We start from the raw sequence: 18669 nt of genomic DNA, 5'->3' as shown, positions 1-18669 counted from the left end.
AATTTATGAACTAGCAAAGAAAGATGACAAAAATAACTGGTTACTAACATAAAAGAGTGAGCTGGGAAAACAAAAGTCAGTGTTGGTGGCCATTCTGGAAGTTGGGGAAAATGTAAATATTAAAATGCTTCCTGCCTTCCCATCCTAAACATACATACTCACCCCACAATGTTGTGCAGGATAAGGAAAAGGGGCATCCGAAGGGAAGAAGAAAGAGAAGCAAAAGAGAGCAAGAAACCAGAGGGCAGATGGCAGGAAGGAGGATTTTTCCATTTTAAAGAGCAGAGGCCACAGTGTGTGTCTTAAAGGGAGAGAAAGAATGAAGCATTCCTTTTCCCCACTGTACCTCAACTCTCTTCTCTTAGTCGGCCTGGGCTGCTACAACAAAATACTATAGTCTGCCTGCCTCACAGTTCCGGAGTCTGGGAAGCTCCAAATCAAGGTGTTGGCTGATCTGTTCTTGGTGAGGGCCTGCTTCCTGCTGGGCAGGTGGCTGCCTCCTTCCTGTGCGTGTATGATCTCTTCTTTGTGCTCACATGGGAAGAGAGAGAGAGAGAGCTCTCTGTCTTCCTCTTCTTCTGAGGGCACTAATTCAATCATGGGGTCCCCACCATCATGACCTCATTAAACCTACTTACCTCTCAAAGGTCCCTCATGGGGGTTAGGGCTTCAACATATGAATCTTGGGGGAGCACAAACATTCAGCCTGTAATAGCCCTTTCTCTCCCCAGGTAAACAGCTCCATCCAGGGGAACACAGCACATTTGTGGGAAAAAAGATGCCAGTTATATGGAACTCAAAGTTAGAAATAATTATTGTGATTTTCTGATATATCCATTAAAAGAAAAAGTGAAATTGGGAAGAATATTAATTTGTTATGAATGGCTGTGATACTGATTATAAGGATGAATCATTTTGCTTTGTTGCTAATAGTTTCTACTTAGCTATTTGATCAAAATGTGTTTGACTGAACACTGAAATATTTATAAGTATAAAATATTCCAAGTATACAAGCATATTGAAAAGCAGAGAAAATAATTTAATGGACTCCAATGAGTCTTGATTTCAGTAATGAAATGAGTCAATCAGTAAATCTAAGAGCAGTTTGCCTTAGTTTGCCTTTGTTAGCAGTTTGCCTTTGTTAGCAGTTTGCCATATTTGCCATATTTGCTCTAGATCACTTTCTAGTCTTTTCTTTCTTTAAAAGAAATGTCCAACTAATGTTCCACATCTCTCCATCCCTTTTCCCACAGCTCAAGGTAAACACTAACCAGAAGCTGATGTGTGTGGTGAGCACTGTGGTACCTAATCCAGATGCAATACCCCATTCTGATCAGGAAGGGATTTGTCTCCAAGCTGTTGAAAAGTCGGTGGAAGAAGCCTCCCAACTGACAGCCTTCCTTGGGGAGAGACGACATTGGGAGGTAGGCAGATCATGTAGGGTCTTGGAGGCTATGGTAAGAAGTTTGGATTTTTTTTACTGATTGTGTTAATCATATCCTGTTGTTTTATTAAGGGACTTGTTTTAGTTGTGAAACTCACTTGAAAATTTCATATGCTCACTCACAGAATAAAGTCTCACCTTTTAGCTTGAAATATGGAGCCGTTTTTGAGTCGTACACTCTTAACCTTTCCTACCCTACACTCGCTATTCCTCCCTTTCTTGCCCCACACATATATCTGTCAGACTGATCTGCTGATTTTCCTCAGAAGACAACATTTTCATCCTGCCTTTGTCCCCAACTTTCCCCCTCTATTTCCCGTGGCCTGGAATGCCCTCCCCTTGCCTGTCAAAACCACTTACCCATACAAGACCCAGCCGAAACCTCCATTCCATGAAGCCTTCTCGGACTACCCAGCTCTCAGCAATTTTCCCTCTTCTGGACCAACATTCTTATTTTCTATCTGTCGTATTGATTCTTAGTAATTTCTAGTCCCCATGGAATGAGGAAGGGACTAGATTCTCCAAAAGAGTCCAAGTGGAAGCAGCTTGGGCAGACATACCCCTTGTAGTAAGTGACTTCTATCACTGCTGGAGAAACTGGTAGCTGTAAAAATGAGGTGGATTGAGACAGGTCAAGGTAAGGACAGAGGCAGATAAGGCTTTATATCCTCAGAATGTAGGAGCAGTATTTGGTGTTCCTTCTTTGAGGAGATTATCTGCTAAGAGAGTGGTAAAGGTGGAAAAACTAACACAGAATTCAGTTGGAACCATTAGAGCTCAGGATAACTGGATGTTGTGCTGCAGCTGGGGCTGCCCTTCCTGACAGGGGATGCCTCATCTACAATGTATAGTTGCCTGGCTGGACACTGAAACCATTGATGTCGCTGAGGCCAAGTGCCAGTGTTGGGCCATGACATCAGGAACCTCAAACAAATAGAAAGAAGGAAGTCCCTTTCTCTGCTTTCCTTTTCCTGCTTTCCAATCTCCCTCTGGTGCAGTAGATCTGATACCTGTTGGGGTGTTAGAATGACCTGTGAAAGAGGTTAAATGGTGATAGCTAGGCTCCCCAGACCACTTGAAAACTATTGTCGAGGTATGGGCCCAGTCATCTATAGCTTGCAAAGGTTCCCAAGGTATTCTGACACAGATTGATGGTTGCAATCCACTGCTTAGTGCCTCTTGTTGGCAGAACTAGGTGGCAAAGTTGTTTGGGGAAAGTGTTTTTCTGAATCAGAATCCCAGCATCCCAAAGAAGAATGCAGAAGAATTGATTTGAATCTGAGAGATGGTAGTTAAATACATGGCACAATATCGTTCTAGATATGAATAAGGTTATGTTTTAGTGGAAAACCCAACTTCCAAGACCTGATTTGGAAGATCTGGAATTAGGGCCAGTGGATATGACACTGAAAGAGAACCTAGGTTCCCATGAGAGGAAGGGAGCATTGAAGGAACCTTTCTCTAGGCTTCACTCATAAGAGAATTATGTGTTACTTAAAAGAACACATGCTAGAATCACATGGCTTTCCATGTCAGCCCCATCCACTTACTATTCTGAGCTCTTGACATTATTTAACCTCCCCCCCGCCCCCACTTTCCTTATCAGTAAAGGAAATCAACAATAGAAACAATTTCAAAGGGGTTGTGAGACTCCAATGAGATGCAGAATGGACAGCATTTAGCCTAGTTTACACCATCCAGGAGAGTACCAGCCTCTCACTAAATTTTACAGAAGGGTCAGTCTTTGAGAGGAAAGCAACTGCCTGATGGGCACACTTCTGTGCTCCTAACATGGGGCAACTCTTCCACTTCCTGTTGGAAAATTTCAACTGTGGGTGGATTCTGTGACTGGGAGGGTAGGTGTCATGGAAAAGATTCCTGGAAGCCGGTGGAGCACTAATGAGCTTTGGCTGGAGACAGTGCTGGGTGCTGGGTGCATGTAGAGGAATGGTAGTGTAGTCAGAGGCATTTTAGAAGGCTGCTTCCATCCCAGGCCTTGGTGCTACCCAATCTCTCATCTGAGATACATTTCCATGGATGTCTCCTCACCATTCAAATGGCACCAGCTTAAGGAGGACTCTCTAACCACCTTATTTAGTGTTATTCTTTATTTTATTCCACGTGTTATTCTCTATCCTTTCTAAATTTTTTTCATGAGATTTGTCATTAACTGATATTATCTTATCTAATTATCCCACTACACAAGATTGCAAATGCCTTAGAAACAGCCTAGAACAGTGCCTGGCACCCAGATGGCACTCAATAAAAAACTTACACTAGGAGAAACCAATGCCTTCAGGAAGGTGAGGGAGAATAGCAAGTACTCAAGAGTGGTATGACTTGCAACTCAATGGGAATGATAGCAACAATTATGTCCCAACTACCCATACACACACACACATACATATACTACTTATGGGAGGGTGCCTTACTGCTGCCAAGGCCAACACTGAAGTTTCAGAATGACTCAACTATAGCAGAAGTGTAGCCAGAGTCCAGAATGTTTCTACAGCCTTACTCATGAATCACTTAGTTGTGCTAACTCACCCCAACCAATTGGTCCTCCAGGATTCTCTGTGGCTTTCCTAGAACAATACTATCAATCCAAGATCTTTCTACCCCTGGTCCTGGTCTAGTATTGAGGGATCAATGATGGGTTACTTGTTCCTGGAAGAGTAGGTGTATGGTGAAGTTTACTTTATCACTAAGAATGAGGCTACCAAACATGTAGCCTAAGAAAGGTAAGGAATTTAGAATAATCTCTCTTGAGAAACAAGCTACCCCTTGGGCCATATGTTCAGGTTCATTCATTCAGTCATTCATTCATTCATTCAGCTGGCGCTTGTTAAGTATCTACCATGACCCAGCCACTATACTAGGTTTTAGGAACCAAGAGGAATTTTATAATTTCATGCACTTCCTGAACTGAAGATTATTGTTAACAGGGCTATTCTTTCTTCAAACATTCTGCAAATGTGTCTGTACATATGCTGCTGGGACTCAGGTCTAGCCTCTCTTTCTGCTTGAGAGATTCTGTCTTTGGCAACATCTATTTTGCTGTGCTGAGCTTTCCGTGGTCCTGGGCAAGTTGCCTTTATGCTCTAAACTTAAGTTAGTCCCTTTACTCTGGCTGCTACTGTGGAAAAATTGTATAAATCCTTTCCTTTTCACAGAAAAAATAGCTTCCACTTTGGGATATAAAATGAAAAGTGGGCCTTCCTCTTTTCTACTGGGCAGACATGATTATCATGATACTTCTTTGTAATGCTATCAAACACCACCTGCTCGGTGAGTGCATTAGCATTTTAAGTATATTTTCTGTTAGAAGGATATTAAGTCTGAGCTATGATACAGATTTTTGTTTCAGTTATCTCTAGCACATTTAGATAGCCCTTAATTGTAATCATAAAGAAGAAAAACTTTATACTTAAAAAAATCATACTCCACAAAACTGGACCATCAAAAGGATGAATTCTCACTCATAGAACCTTCTAGAAACTGATGAAAACTAAATGACAAAGTATTTCAATGAGAGTATCAGCGGGAACAGTAATTTCATTACTTCCATTTAGGGTAAGTAGAATGAAGCAGTTTCAGCCTGAAGAGGAAGAATATGGGCTCTCTGATCACAAGGAAATGCCTCCCAGAAAAAGGTACTGGGAAAAACAAAGAAAAAACTTACTTTGACATTCAAAATATACAGACCTGCACTATTTACTGTCATGCCGAGTGGTCTTGGTTATATACAACCAGCAATGCACAGAACAGATATAGAACTGTGTTCATGGGGAGAAAAAATTTAAAAACAGAGAAGTAGCAAAAGCATGCAGCCCTGACCTCTCAATTATTCCACAGAACATTCCTGGCATAAATATTCTGTATCTACCATGGACAAGATCCCAGCAGAGAAGGGCCTGCCTTGGCTGGCAGTCAAAAAGCACTCTAAGAACAATAATGAGTCCTACCCCCACACCATAGTACCTACTTGTAAGTTAGCCTAGGAAGGGTTGGGAACATCTAAGTTTTCTAAGTTGCAGTAAATATATCTTTCAAGGAACCTCTAGGAACAAAAAAAGCCCTAGGGAGTGTGCATATTGGACACTGGGAACAACCTCTAGGAACAAAAAAAGCCCTAGGGAGTGTGCATATTGGACACTGGGAACAACCTTGTCTACCAAGAATGTTGACATCAACCAAAGGCTTTGCTATCCTTCTGCTGGCTCAGTCCTGCTAGGCCAGCTCTCAGCTAAGCTATTGAAAGAAATCAGATGAACCTCCAAAGGCCACCTAACATTCATTGCACATCAGTGGGGAAAAGGATTAGGAAAACTAACTGAAGAAAAACAAATCTTTATTTATGATTTTTATAAAGATCTCTAGCATCTTACAGTTGATAATTTTGCTAATTGAACTGAAATCTTAGTAATTAATAATCACTCTGAGGAAATCAGGAAACATCATTGCATTTAAAGTTTGAAAGACAAACATGACTTGGAAGTGACAGTGTATTGCTCTGGAGAAATTATAGACTTGGCTCCACTGGCACCATTTTTTTTTTTAAATTTTTCATGGCACCATTTTTTTTTTTTTAACTCCAGGATAGTGAAGAAAAGGTAGAGACCTTTCTCTCTCCTCTCCAGAGAAGATTTGTTTACATTCCAGGGTAAAGGTCTCACTCCCTCTCTGGAGGGGAAGTGAACAAATGTGTGAGCAACCTATGAAAGCTCCGAGTTTCAAAATTTAAGGGTTCCTTTCCTGTGATGAAATTCTGCTGCATGTTCGGGGTGATATCAGGCCCACATTGAATTGCTCAATGGGGATTGAAGCTCATGGCTGAGATGCTCAGTGAATGATAAATGGTTTGTTCTCGGATCCAGAGATCTTGTTTCCTGTAAAAAACTGTAGCTATGTATATGTGCATATATGTTATGTATTACAGGCACATAACCTTGTATGCATACAAGCACATATTACCCAAATAGGACGTCACCACAAGCTCTTAGATTGGAAAGAATAACAATTCTCACAAAGTGCCTCATGAATTAAAATGAGCAGCTGGCCTATTCCTTGTCGTGATAGTTAATTGTATGTTTCAACTGGACTGGTCCATAGGGAGCCCAGATATTTGGTCAAACATTCTGGGTATTACTGTAAGGATGTTTTTGGATGAGATTAACATTTAAATCAGTAGACTGAGTAAAACAAATTGCTCTTCCTGATACGAGTGGGCTCTATCCAATCAGTGGAAGGCTTGAATAGAATAAATGGACTGACCTCCAAGCAAGAGAGAATTCTTCCTGCCTATTGGCCTTCAAACGGGAACATTGGCTTTCTTTCTGTCTCTGTACTCAAACTGAAACATTTGTTCTTTTTGGGTCTCGAGTTTGCCAGTCTTTGGACTGGAACTACACTACTGATTCTCCAAGTTCTCAGGCCCTTGGACTCAGACTGGAACAAAAGCATAAAGTGATTCCAACCTGCAGACTCACCCAGCAGATCTTGGGATTTGTCAGCCTCCATAACTGTGTGAGCTCATTCTTAATAATAAATCTCTCCATATACGTACATATCCTATTGGTTCTGTTTCTCTAGAGAACCCTGACTAATAAAACTGCCTTGATATAAAAGAAATCCAGTCAACAGAAGGCTTACTTGTTCTATGTTCATGATGTCCCTGTTTCCACATACATCTAGGAATACAAATACTATAATCCTGACAAAAGTTGCCTGTTCCCCTAAACCTGTCCACACCTCTGTGAATAGTCCTTCATTAAAGTCTCTTTATTTAAACCATTTGGGATAAACTCATTTGGGCCATGATACATATTATTCTAGAATTCAATGCCACAATGAAAAAGAATAATATGTATATGAATGTTCTACCCAATTCTCAGTTTTACATTTAACATGTAAAAGTCACAAGAAAATTTCACTTCCTGCCTAGCAATGAATAAAAGCCTAAAAAGGTCAAATGATCTATTCAATCATAACGTTTCTAGAAGCTATCACAGGGCTGAAGTCTCAGAGGCAGCACACATGAATACACATGAATTATTTCACCTTTGGCAGAATGTGGGAGGAAGAAGTAGCCACCAGAGAAGAGAATAAGGAAAAATTGGCTACAATTTTTACAAATTCCTAAAGGCAAATGTAGGCCGACAGATCAATTTAAAATACCTGGAAGGCCCAGACATAAGAGGAGTTCACACTCGGTTTCAAGGTCTTTCCCCCAGGTCTCTTCTAGGAGCTCATGAGAAAAACCAGGGGTAGGGAAAGAAACTGGAGAGATTCCCCCCCTCGGGGGCATCAATTTGCAGGATGTGATTGGTTACCAGCTGTGCAGCACTGCTCATTTTCCTGTGCCCTCTTTCATGTGAAACAAAAGCCTAAGTTGCTGGGTATAGACAGTGAAACTTCTCACCTCTAAGGCCTCTGGGGGACAGATAACAAAGAAAAGCCATTTGCTTCTGGACAACGTGTCTTCGGGTGAAGAAAACTTGAACAATACAATAATGTTTCCGTGAAAAAAGAAAATCCAGCACAATCCCAGAGCAAAACTATATTTCTGTAGGTCTTTCTATATGTATATAATATGCACACAAATGGAAGTGGTAATTATAGTTACCTTGATGGAGGAATGTGGAATTGGTAGTGAAAGGGGACTTGAGTTGTACCAGTGAAAGCCAAATAAAGTCTGTAGTTTGGTAAATAGCATTTTACCAATGTTAATTTCTTGTTTTTGACAAATGGAACATGTTTATATAAGATTGGAAACTGGGTGAAGGGTGTATGAGATCTGTACTAGCTTTGCAGCTATCCTGCAAATCAAAGATTATTCCAAACTAAAAACTTAATTTAAAAGAAAAAACTGAGAAAGTACAGATGTTGAATGGAATTTTTAAAAAGTGAGTTTGAAGTGATAATTATGATAATCTGTAATTATGTTCCTAGTTATTGCAAAACCTTTATCTACCAAAATGAAACAACTTTCTGGAAAGTTTATAAATCAGGACATTGAAGTTACAACAATAATTAATGAAACGTTAACTGTTTCTTATAGAACTATTTAAAAAACATACTTAAAATGTAAAAATTTGAGGCTGTGAGACTCAGCCCCATGGGCAATAACCTTAATATTAAGAAAAAATCTCGGGGTGCCTGGGTGGCTCAGTTGGTTAAGTGTCGGATTGTTGGTTTTAGCTCAGGTCATAATCTAATTGTTTATGAGTTCGAGCCCCACATCAGGCTCTGTGCTGCCAGTGTGGAGCCTGCTTGGGATTCTCTCTCTCCCTCTCCCTCTCTCTCTCTCTCAATCTGTCTCTGCCCCCTCTCTGTCTCAAAATAAATAACTAAACTTTAAAAAAATAAAAAGAAAAAATCTCTTTTTTCCTGAGACTTAATGGCAATCTACTTAATAGAGAAGCCATTGGAGGAGTTTGATGAAGTTTTTTAAGTCAAATTATGGCTCAGATGAGGTTGTCATATAGCTAGTGACAGCCACGGTCAAGCAAACAAGCTCACGGTTTGTGAGTTTGAGCCCCGTGTAGGGCTCCTTGCTGACACCATAGAGCTTGCTTGGGATTCTCTTTCTCAAAATAAATAAATAAACTTAAAAAATTAGTTTTACTGTAAATATGGCAACATTTGAAAAAAATAAGTGGGATTGTCTTTTTAATTGTATTATTTTTATATTATAGAGCTGGTTTCTAAGTATTTTGAATATCGACTCTGTTTACAACCTTTACATCCATTTATCTCTAAGACAGTTGGAAATTGGATTTCTAACCCTGACCACGTGACACCTTTGTTTGGCCCCTGAACCTCAAGGGCTGCACGGAAAATTGCAAAAATATTCTTTTTTTAAAAAATTTTTTTAATGTTTATTTATTTTTGAGAGAGAGAGACAGAGAGAGAGCGCGAGCAAGCATGAGCAGGAGAGGGGCAGAGAGAGAAGGAGACACAGAATCCGAAGCAGGCTCCAGGCTCTGAGATGTTGGCCCAGAGCCTTACTCAGGGCTCTAACTCATGAGCAGTGAGATCATGACCTGAGCCAAAGTCAGACACTTAACCAACTTAATCCAGGCACCCCTGCAAAAATATTCTGATACAAAAATTGATTAAAAACTTAAAATAAACCTGTATTAGACAGCAATTTTAGCAAGAGCAACTACCATAAAGTAAAATAATAAGTACTAGAATCAACTTCCAAACTTTGGAAATTGGAGATTAAGAGAGAAAGTGGAAGCTCTTTGGTAAGCATTGCACAGCAGGAGAAATTCTTCAGCTCTAAGACCAAAGGAAGGAAGCATACGGAAATGATAACTATAGTGTAGTGAAACCAATTTAAATTTCTTTAAATAAAAGTTTGTACCACTTCACGGCCAGCCTTTAAAAATGGCTCTGGAAAATTCCAAGATAACAAAGCAACGTGAAAAAAGTATATAATTCAACTAAGACATTGTTTTTCAGCAAGAAGCAGATTCCAAGCATGCAATAAAAAAAAAAAGTCAAGGAAGAAAAATACTGGAAAAATTTGAAATTATTACGCTGTAACTTGCCAGTCTTTTTGAATGGAAAGAAAGGAATGCTCTGGTTGGCTGGAGTTGTCTACAGGAGACCATCTTCTTTATACAAACTCCAAAATAGTAACTTCCGTTTTTGTAGGAACTCTACAGATCCTTAGAACTGATTTGAGAAATTAGTTAATTGTACAAGGCGTCATAGCTAACAAATACAGAGGCTTGGGTTTCAGGTCAACTTGGGAAGACTCGAAAGTTCGTGTTCCTTCCTCTACCCAATATTTTCAAACTGGCTTCTTGTTAAAATCAGACAATTCCTAAAACATACTGATGTTCATGCCTTATCTCAAGGTTCTAATTCCAATCTAAATTGGTCTGGGAGGGGTGCCTTTTCTTATTTGTTTTTGTTTTATTTATTCTTTTTAATTTTTTTAATGTTTATTTTTGAGAGAGATAGAGAGAGACAGAGCATGAGTGGGGGAAGGGCAGAGAGAGAGAGGGAGACACAGAATCAGAAGCAGTCTCCAGGCTCTGAGCGGTCAGCACAGAGCCTGATGCGGGGCTTGAACTCATGAACCATGAGATCATGACCTGAGCCAAAGTCGGACGCTCAACCGACTGAGCCACTCAGGTGCCCCTGTTTTTACTTTTTTAAAAAGCCCTGCAGATGATGCTTCTGTCCAGCCAGGGTAAGAGCCACTGTGCTACATGTGCTGAGTCTTGAAACCCAAGAGCTGTCAAAAAATTCACAGTAATATTATGATCATGCAGAATTTACGTTTGGATATAGTGTTATTGAAGAATCAATGAAATAGCTCATTTTGATCAATACAAATATCTATATTGAGTTGAAGGATTTTCTTCATTTAGATCTCATTCATTAGAGAAGGTTTTTCTTGTTAATAATTATGGGGTTGTAGCTTAACTAGCAGAAAGTGTAATCATTGGACTAGAATGGCTTTTTTGCCCTAATAGGATGATAATGATTAGGGCCAGTCTAACACTTGCTCTGGATTTTTTATCAGAGATTGTCAATGAATACCGTTAAGTCCACAATGAGAACAGGCTTCTTGTGTAATAATCAGTTCAGATTAAGAATTTGATCCTCACAAAAGTTTTTTATAACACGTAGGCACTATTTACTGAGATCTTACTCTATGGCAGACACGATATTAAAAATTTTAGACATTACTTGTTTACTCCTGCCCACATCCCTATGAAGTGGTATTATTACCTTTGTTTCACAAATGAGGGACTTGAATTCAGGGAGTTCACACAACTCAAAGTCTCACAGTTGGAAGGTGTAGCCAGGATTCAAAGCTGGGTCAGTTTGACTTGAAAGCCAGTGCTTTTAATCTTGATTTTTTTTTTTTTTACTGGTGAAATATCAAACACGATATGAGCATAATAATAATAATCCCTCACTGAAACTTAAAATGTGAGAACACAATAAAGGGTAACTATAGCCTTTAGGTGTTTCTTGTGGGGGGAGGCATCCAGCCTTAGTTTCTTTAACTCTGACAAACTCTGATGACCCCTCTCTCCCACAGATCTGTTAGAAAATCCCAGCATGGGGGTGCCTGGGTGGCTCAGTTAGTTAAGCCTCCAACTCAAGATATTGGCTCAGGTCATGATGTCACAGTTCATGGGATCAGGCCCCATGTCACGCTCTATGCTGACAGCTTGGAACCAGCTTGGAATTCTCTCTCTCTCTCTCTCTCTCCCCTCTCTCTCTCTCTCTCTCTCCCTCTGCCCCTCGCCCCCACACATTCTTTCTCTATTTCAAAATAAATAAACATTAAAAAAATAAAGAAAATCCCAGCATGTTTAGGTTTGGCAGAGAAAATAGAAGTTGCCTAGTTAAATTTGAATTTCACATAAACAGAATGATTTTTTTAGTTTAAGTATGTCCCAAATGTTGCATGGGACACACCTGTACTAAAAATTATTTATTTACCTGATGTTCTAGTTGAGCTGGGTGTCCTGTATGTTTATTTGCTAAATCTGGCCACCTGAGTGCATGTGGTCACCAAGATTAGGCAGGTACGAGCCAAGGTGGGAAAAAGGAGATGAAAAATCCATTCTTGTCATAGCAGAACACATACAGTAAAGGTTTTAACACAAAACTTGACTCTAAGAGAGTTTTCTTATTTCAGTGGCAAACTTTTATAAGCATCAGTGAAAATTGGCTTAATTATCTTGAAGTGATAAAACATGCCACAATTTGTCTCTCTCCTTTGTACCTTGATGACACTCATAGAAAAATTGCTTTACTACGTCTAAAATGCTTTTCTTGTGCTTTTCTCTCTGACTGCAACCTCAGATGAGTTTTTCTTTTCTTTTCTTTTTTTAAATGCCTACATACCTAAAACGAGAGGGTAAAGAATAAAAGTCCCTGACAGTGCTGTTACCAAAATAAAACATAGAATTTATGATAATGTAAAAATAATAGTGGTGGAATTTGTTGTCTAGAAGTGCTAAGGAATTTTAGAGTAGTTTATCAATTCTTGCAACATTCCTTTGAAGGGATTATCATTGTCTGGATGTTCCAGATAGAAAAATGTAAGTAGAGATAATTACCTTCTTTGTCCAAACAAGAAATTGGGGACACCATGTGTTAGCCATAAGCTCACTGCAATCTCCTCTGTCCCAGTGACTTAACTCATGGCTTCCCAGCCACCTGAATCCTTGTCCAATTGTCTAGAATTACTAAATAGCTAATGTAGCAAGAAATTAAAAACAAACAAAAATTCTAGTAAATGATTTTAGAAACATGTCAAGGAATATCACAACTATTTTGTAACTCATCAAGTTCCCAAGGGGAGGAGGGAGAGAGTGAGAAGAGCAAATTCAGCACTTCCTTGAAGCTCAAATATAAAATGTGTCTTGCCCTCAAGTGACTCGTGACAAATAAAATTAAATCTGATATATGTAAACTAGCACTGGATTTTCAGGCTGGATAAATTGTGACTTGTTTTTCCTGACACTGTTTCTCTATGTTATATAGTGCTTGGCCTTCATTCTGCTTGGCTAGGTGACAAGTGGTTTGAGCATCCACACTGTGTTTGATAATGTGGTCATGTGACTCTTTCTACTGTTCTAAAGTGCAAATGTCCGAGTCCATAAGTGGCACATAATGTTTCACAGTGAATCGGGGCTTTCATCAAGGAGCAAATGACCCAGATTGGCGTGTTTGTGACCATATTCCATCTACACAAGCCCTTTGATAAAGGAAGCCTTTGGAGGTGCTGGGAGAGGATGGTTGATGGTGCAGGAAAGAAGTACACCACAGACAATTTACTGGGTAAGCAGGAGCCTTTTCAGCAGGATTCCTGCACGAGAATTACCCTTAGACTGAGTAAATCTAGAGATTAGTCTGTGGTGTCTTTTGTGTACTAAAATGCAGCACATTTTTTCCATGCCTAAGCCCTTTCCTGAAAATGGGTTTCTAATATTATGTCTAAATTCCTTGTTCACTGAACCTACAAGGAACTTATGGAGCAATGGAATTAAAGGATTAAACCTCGAGCCACTTGTGCTAAGTCTTTAAATGCCTTATGGAGCACAGTTTACATAGCAACCCAGTCCACAATGGAAGTTGCACGACTCAATTGCTTTTGGAGAGTCTTAGAGACTCAGGTGTTAGGGGAATTTTTCCTTCACTGTTTTCCTACTGCAGCAACAGGCCCAGTGGCATTACGATTCTTCCGTGTGCATGCCATTAAGTTTTCACATATGGTTGCATATATTGAAGTTGTGTATGGGTTTCATTTTAAATATTACCCAGTGACCACATGTGATCTCAGTGTGGAGATTAGGTCCTCGTCAGACATCATGTACAGCTTCTTGAGTAATTTCATCTCACAGCCTGTTAGAACTGAGTAGCCCTTTAGAAATATATGCCAGCTTCTTTTTATAGATGAGAAAAATGAGATGTAGAAAAATTAATGGTAATAAAAACAACAACAACAATAATGATAAGTAGCAGTAATGGCTAACATTTGTCCAGCATTTTCTACATGCTGGAAACAACTATTCTTCATGAATTATTTCTTTTACTCCTTGCTGCAGGCCTGTGAGTTCTGGGCTAATATTTTCCTTAATATGTGCTTTCATATGATAGCCTTCCCCTCTCTCCAATATCATCAATTATTAGCTGTCTATTAGATCACGCCCATTAGAAGGCACACATGGTGTTAGTTCTTCCCTTTTAAAGGACAAACCAGGAGCATCTGGGTGGCTCAGTCAGTTGAGTGCCTGGCTCCATTTAGGCTCAGGTCATGATCCCAGGGTAGTGGGATGGAGCCCTGCCTTCGGCTCTGCACTGAGAGTGGAGTCTGCTTGAGAGTCTTTGTTTCTCTGTCTCTCTACCTCTGCCCCTCCCCTGCTCACACGTGCTCTCTCTCTTAAAAAAAAAAAAAGTAAAAGACAAAACAACAACAAAAAACAAAGCCTTCTCCTTACCCTACTTCCCTTACTGCCTGCCATTCTTTCTCTTATTCCATTTTTGCAGGAAAAAATGCCTTGAGTTGGCATTCGGCTCAGCCGATTCATCTCAACCCATTTCTCCCAGCCAGTTGTTTGCCACCAGTCCTCTAAACAAACTGCTCCTGTGTAGGTGACCACTGGCCTCCGTGCTGCCAAGTCCACTGACCAAATTTCAGTCCTCATCTTCCCTGACACTACCAGTAGCTTTTGACAAAATTGTTGCCTCCTGCCTGAATCATTGCTTTACCAGATGGGTATATTGCCCCTATTCAAAACAGAGCTTGGCTCCTGGTATCAACCCAAAAAATATTTGTTATAGCAGCCTCCCACAAATTCTGACATGTTTTGGTTTCGTTTTCATTCAATTCAAAATATTTCCTAATTTTCGCTGTGTCTTTTTCTTTGACCTGGAGTTGTGTACAAGTGTATAGTGTTAATTTCCAAGTATTTAGGGATTTCTAGATAGCTTTCTGTTGTTGATTTCCAATTAAATTCTGTTGGGGTCAGAAAATATACTGGGTATAATTCTAATTCTTTTCCTTTTTTTTCGAGATTTGTTTTATGGCCCAGGTATGGTCTGTCTTGGTGAATGTTCCATGTGCACTTGAAATGAATGTGTATTCTGCTGTTATTAGGTGGAGGGTCTTACAAATAGCAATTATGTTGAGCTGATTGATACTGTTGTTCTAGATCTTTATTGATTTTTTTAATCTGTTTGTTTTATTGATTACTGAGAGAAGAGTGTTAAAGTCTCCAATTATCATTGTTTATTTGTTTATTTTTCCTTTCAATTCTGTTATTGCCTCATGTATTTTGGCTCTTGTTGATACATACACAGATATTTAGAGGTTATGGCTTCTTGATAATTGACCCCTTCATCATCATATACTGTCCCTCAACCTTGATAGTATTACTTGTTCTAAAATTGACCTTGTCTGATATTAATATAGCCAGTTCAGTGTTTAAAAAAAATTAGATTTGCATAGTATATATCTTTTTTCATTATACTTTTAACCTACCTATGTCTTTATATTTAATGTGAATTTCTTATATAACATATAGCATATAAATGGATACTGCTATCTAATTTAATAATCTTTGCCTCTTAATAGTTAAGGGCATTTAGACAATACATATTTAATATAATTATTGACATTATTGTAATTAAATCTGCAATCTTTTCATTTCTTTATCTGTTCTTTGTTCTTTTTTAATATTTACATATTTTTTCATAATTCCATTTTGTATTCATTTTCAAATATTTTCTGTGATTGCTTTAGGGTTTACAATATACATCTTTAACTTATCATAGTCTATCTTCCATCATTATACAACTTTTTTAAAGTTTATTTATTAGTTTTTTGAGAAAGAGAGAAAGAGAGAGAGAGTGGGGGAAGGGCAGAGAGAGAAGAAGAGACAGAATCCCGAGCAGGCTCCACACTGGCAGCTCAGAGTCCAATGTGGGGCTCTAACTCACAAACGGTGAGATCAGGACCTGAGCCAAAACTAAGAGTCCGATGCTTAACAGGACTGAGCCACCCTGGTGCCCCCATTATACAACTTCTAAAGTGGAAAAGCCTCAAAACATTGTATATCCTTTTCTCCCTCTCATCTACTTCCTCCTCTCATATTATTGTTGCCATACATTGTACTTCTACACATGACTCACTATAGTTACTATTTTGATTTCTCTCAGGGGGACAGCAAAATATGGTCTGCAGTCCAAATCCTGCCCATGGCCTGGTTTTATACAGCCTGTGAGCTAAGAATGGTTTTTATATTTGTAGTGGGTTATGCAAATGATAACAACCAGAAAGTGGGTTATATAACAGAAAACCTATATGGTCTGCAAAGCCTAAAGTACTATTTTGTCTGTCACAGAAAAAAAAAATTGCCCATTCTTGTTTTAATTACCTTTTAAAATATTAAAATTAAGGAAAATATTTTTTATGTATACTCTTATTTTTACTATTTATGATTCTCTTCTTTTTGGGGGCAGGTGGTTTGGTAGATCTAAATTTCCATTTGATAGCATTTTTCCTTGCATGTAAAGAACTTTCTGTAATGTTTCTTTTTGTACAGATATGCTGACAGTGAATTCTTTCAGCCTTTGCTTATTTGAAAAAAATACCTTCAGCTCACTCTCATTGTTGAAAGGTATTTTCAGTGGGTATAGATTTCTGGGTCAGCAATTTCTTTTTCTTTTATCATGGTGCATTGTTCTCTAACTTGCAGTTTCTAATGAGTAGTGTCCTATCATTCTTTGTTCTTCTGTGTGTAATGTTTCTTTTTACTTTTGTTGCCTACAAAATTTTCTCTCTGTCTTTGGTTTATAGCAGTTTGAATAGTGGTGTGAACATTTGTGTGTTTGTTGGTGTTCACCCTGCTTGTGGTTCTCTGGGCATCTTAGATCTATGACCTGTTGTCTTTTACAAATTTTAGAAAATTTGAAGTAATTTCTTCAAATATTTCTTCTGCTCCATTTTGTTTCCTCTTTCTGGGACTCCATTTTCATGTATGTTAGAAATTTAATATTGTGTTCAGCTTTTGGATGCTCTGTTCTTTTTTTTATTATTATTATTCTTTTTTCCTCTTTGTGTTTAATTTTGAGTAATTTCTATTGATCTGCCTTTAAGTTTACTGATTTCTTATTTCTTTCCAGACTGCTGATAAGCCTGTCATTGGAATTCTCTATCTTTGATATTTTTTTATTTGTAGCATTTTAATTTGTATATATTTTTTAGTAATTTCTGTCCCCCTGTTTGAATTCCTTGTATGTTCATGAAAGTTGCTACCTATTCCATCAGATCCTTTAGCATATTAATTATAGCTGTTTCGATGTTTTTGGCTGATGGTTTCAAAATTTGGGTCATCTCTGAATCTGGTTGTATTGACTGCTTTATCCCTTAATTTTCTTTCTTTCTTTTTCTTTTTTAAAATTAATTACCAGGTATTGTGTATATAATAGAAGAGATTGAGTTAAATAGTATCCACACCCAGAAATTTGCTTGCCTCTTTTGTCAGGCCCATAGTGTGTGGGATTAAGTCAACTAGTCAAGAGTCAAACTGGGTTTGGGTTTTTTTGTTGCTATTTTCACCTGTTCACCACAGGCTTCAAATTTCTCCAGAGTTTAGTTGCTCTTATTTTGTACTTAGAGTAGAGCCTAGTATACTCCAGGGTTTTCCTCTGTGTTCCTGCTCCATCTTCAGCTTTAGCAATCCCTTTGCCTGTGCCAAAGATGGCGTCTCTCTCCATGCTCTTGCATGTGGCTGACTGCTTTTGCTTGCTACTCCCTGCTAGTATCATAGCAGATATGGAAATCTGAATCAAGATTTGAAGCAGATATGGAAAGCCTGAATCAAGCAGGCTTTTTATACCTTGCCTGCTTTTTCAGCATTCCTGCCTGCCTTCCCTCTTGCTCCCAAGCTCTGCCTTGTATCTGTGCTTGGTCGTGGGTGGGTGGAATTTCCTGCCCCACCCTCATGGTAGCTAGTTTCTGTTTAATGGTGCAGGATCCTGCACCCAATATGTTTTTCTGCCCTACTCTCAGGAGCAGAGGGTTTTTACTGATATACTTCCCCTAGGAGCAAATTGATCTGTGCCTGTGTTCCACACCCCAGACAGACACAGGTTTTGTTTCTACTCTCCCCCAGAAGCAATGGTCTTTTACTTGGGCCCCAGGGATGAGAAGATTTGCTGTCCTCACTCAAAGGCTTAAGCCGTTTTCTTCATAGAAAGACACTGAGGAGCAAAAGATAGTGTTATTTATCTACCAATTACTATGATTTGTTGAGATTTCTATTCCAGAGAGCATTAACTCCTTGGTAATTTTGGCCTACTCCAAATGTGAGTCAAGTATCTGCCTGAGGTTGAAGAGAGCCATCTGGAAGACAGTTCCAGGTATTTTCAGTAGGAGTCATCAGAGCGTAAGGAACAGTGAGTGCTCAAATGATATGGTGAAGGCACACACACACACACACACACACACACACACACACACACAAGACATTGACTACTACACAAGATTCACCAGGTGACAGAAATTCCTGTTCTGTTTGCCTCTCCCAAACCTCAACTCTTGGTCTGGGAATCTGTGAATTATATGTGATCATGGTTTGCGCAAGTGGCCCAAGTGAACTAAAGTGAGCCAAAATAAAAAATTATGGGCAGAAAAAACACTCTAAGATGAAAGGCCATCAAGCATCAAAGCCTTCCTG

General features: G+C 39.0%; 1 long non-coding RNA gene across 1 annotated transcript in view; it reads left to right on the top strand.

Moving 5' to 3' along the window:
* Positions 1–18669, top strand: part of LOC111561858 — a 158188-nt gene that overhangs the window by 102619 nt on the left and 36900 nt on the right. The window contains exon 5 of the long non-coding RNA XR_002744811.2: positions 1254–1424. This is a non-coding gene — a long non-coding RNA (uncharacterized LOC111561858). The remainder of the gene's footprint in view (positions 1–1253; positions 1425–18669) is intronic.

This window comes from Felis catus, chromosome C1, assembly GCF_018350175.1.
Source record: "Felis catus isolate Fca126 chromosome C1, F.catus_Fca126_mat1.0, whole genome shotgun sequence".
Classification (NCBI taxonomy): Eukaryota; Metazoa; Chordata; class Mammalia; order Carnivora; family Felidae; genus Felis; species Felis catus.
Note: the sequence above shows the minus strand (reverse complement) of the source record. Positions and strands in the feature narration are given on the sequence as shown.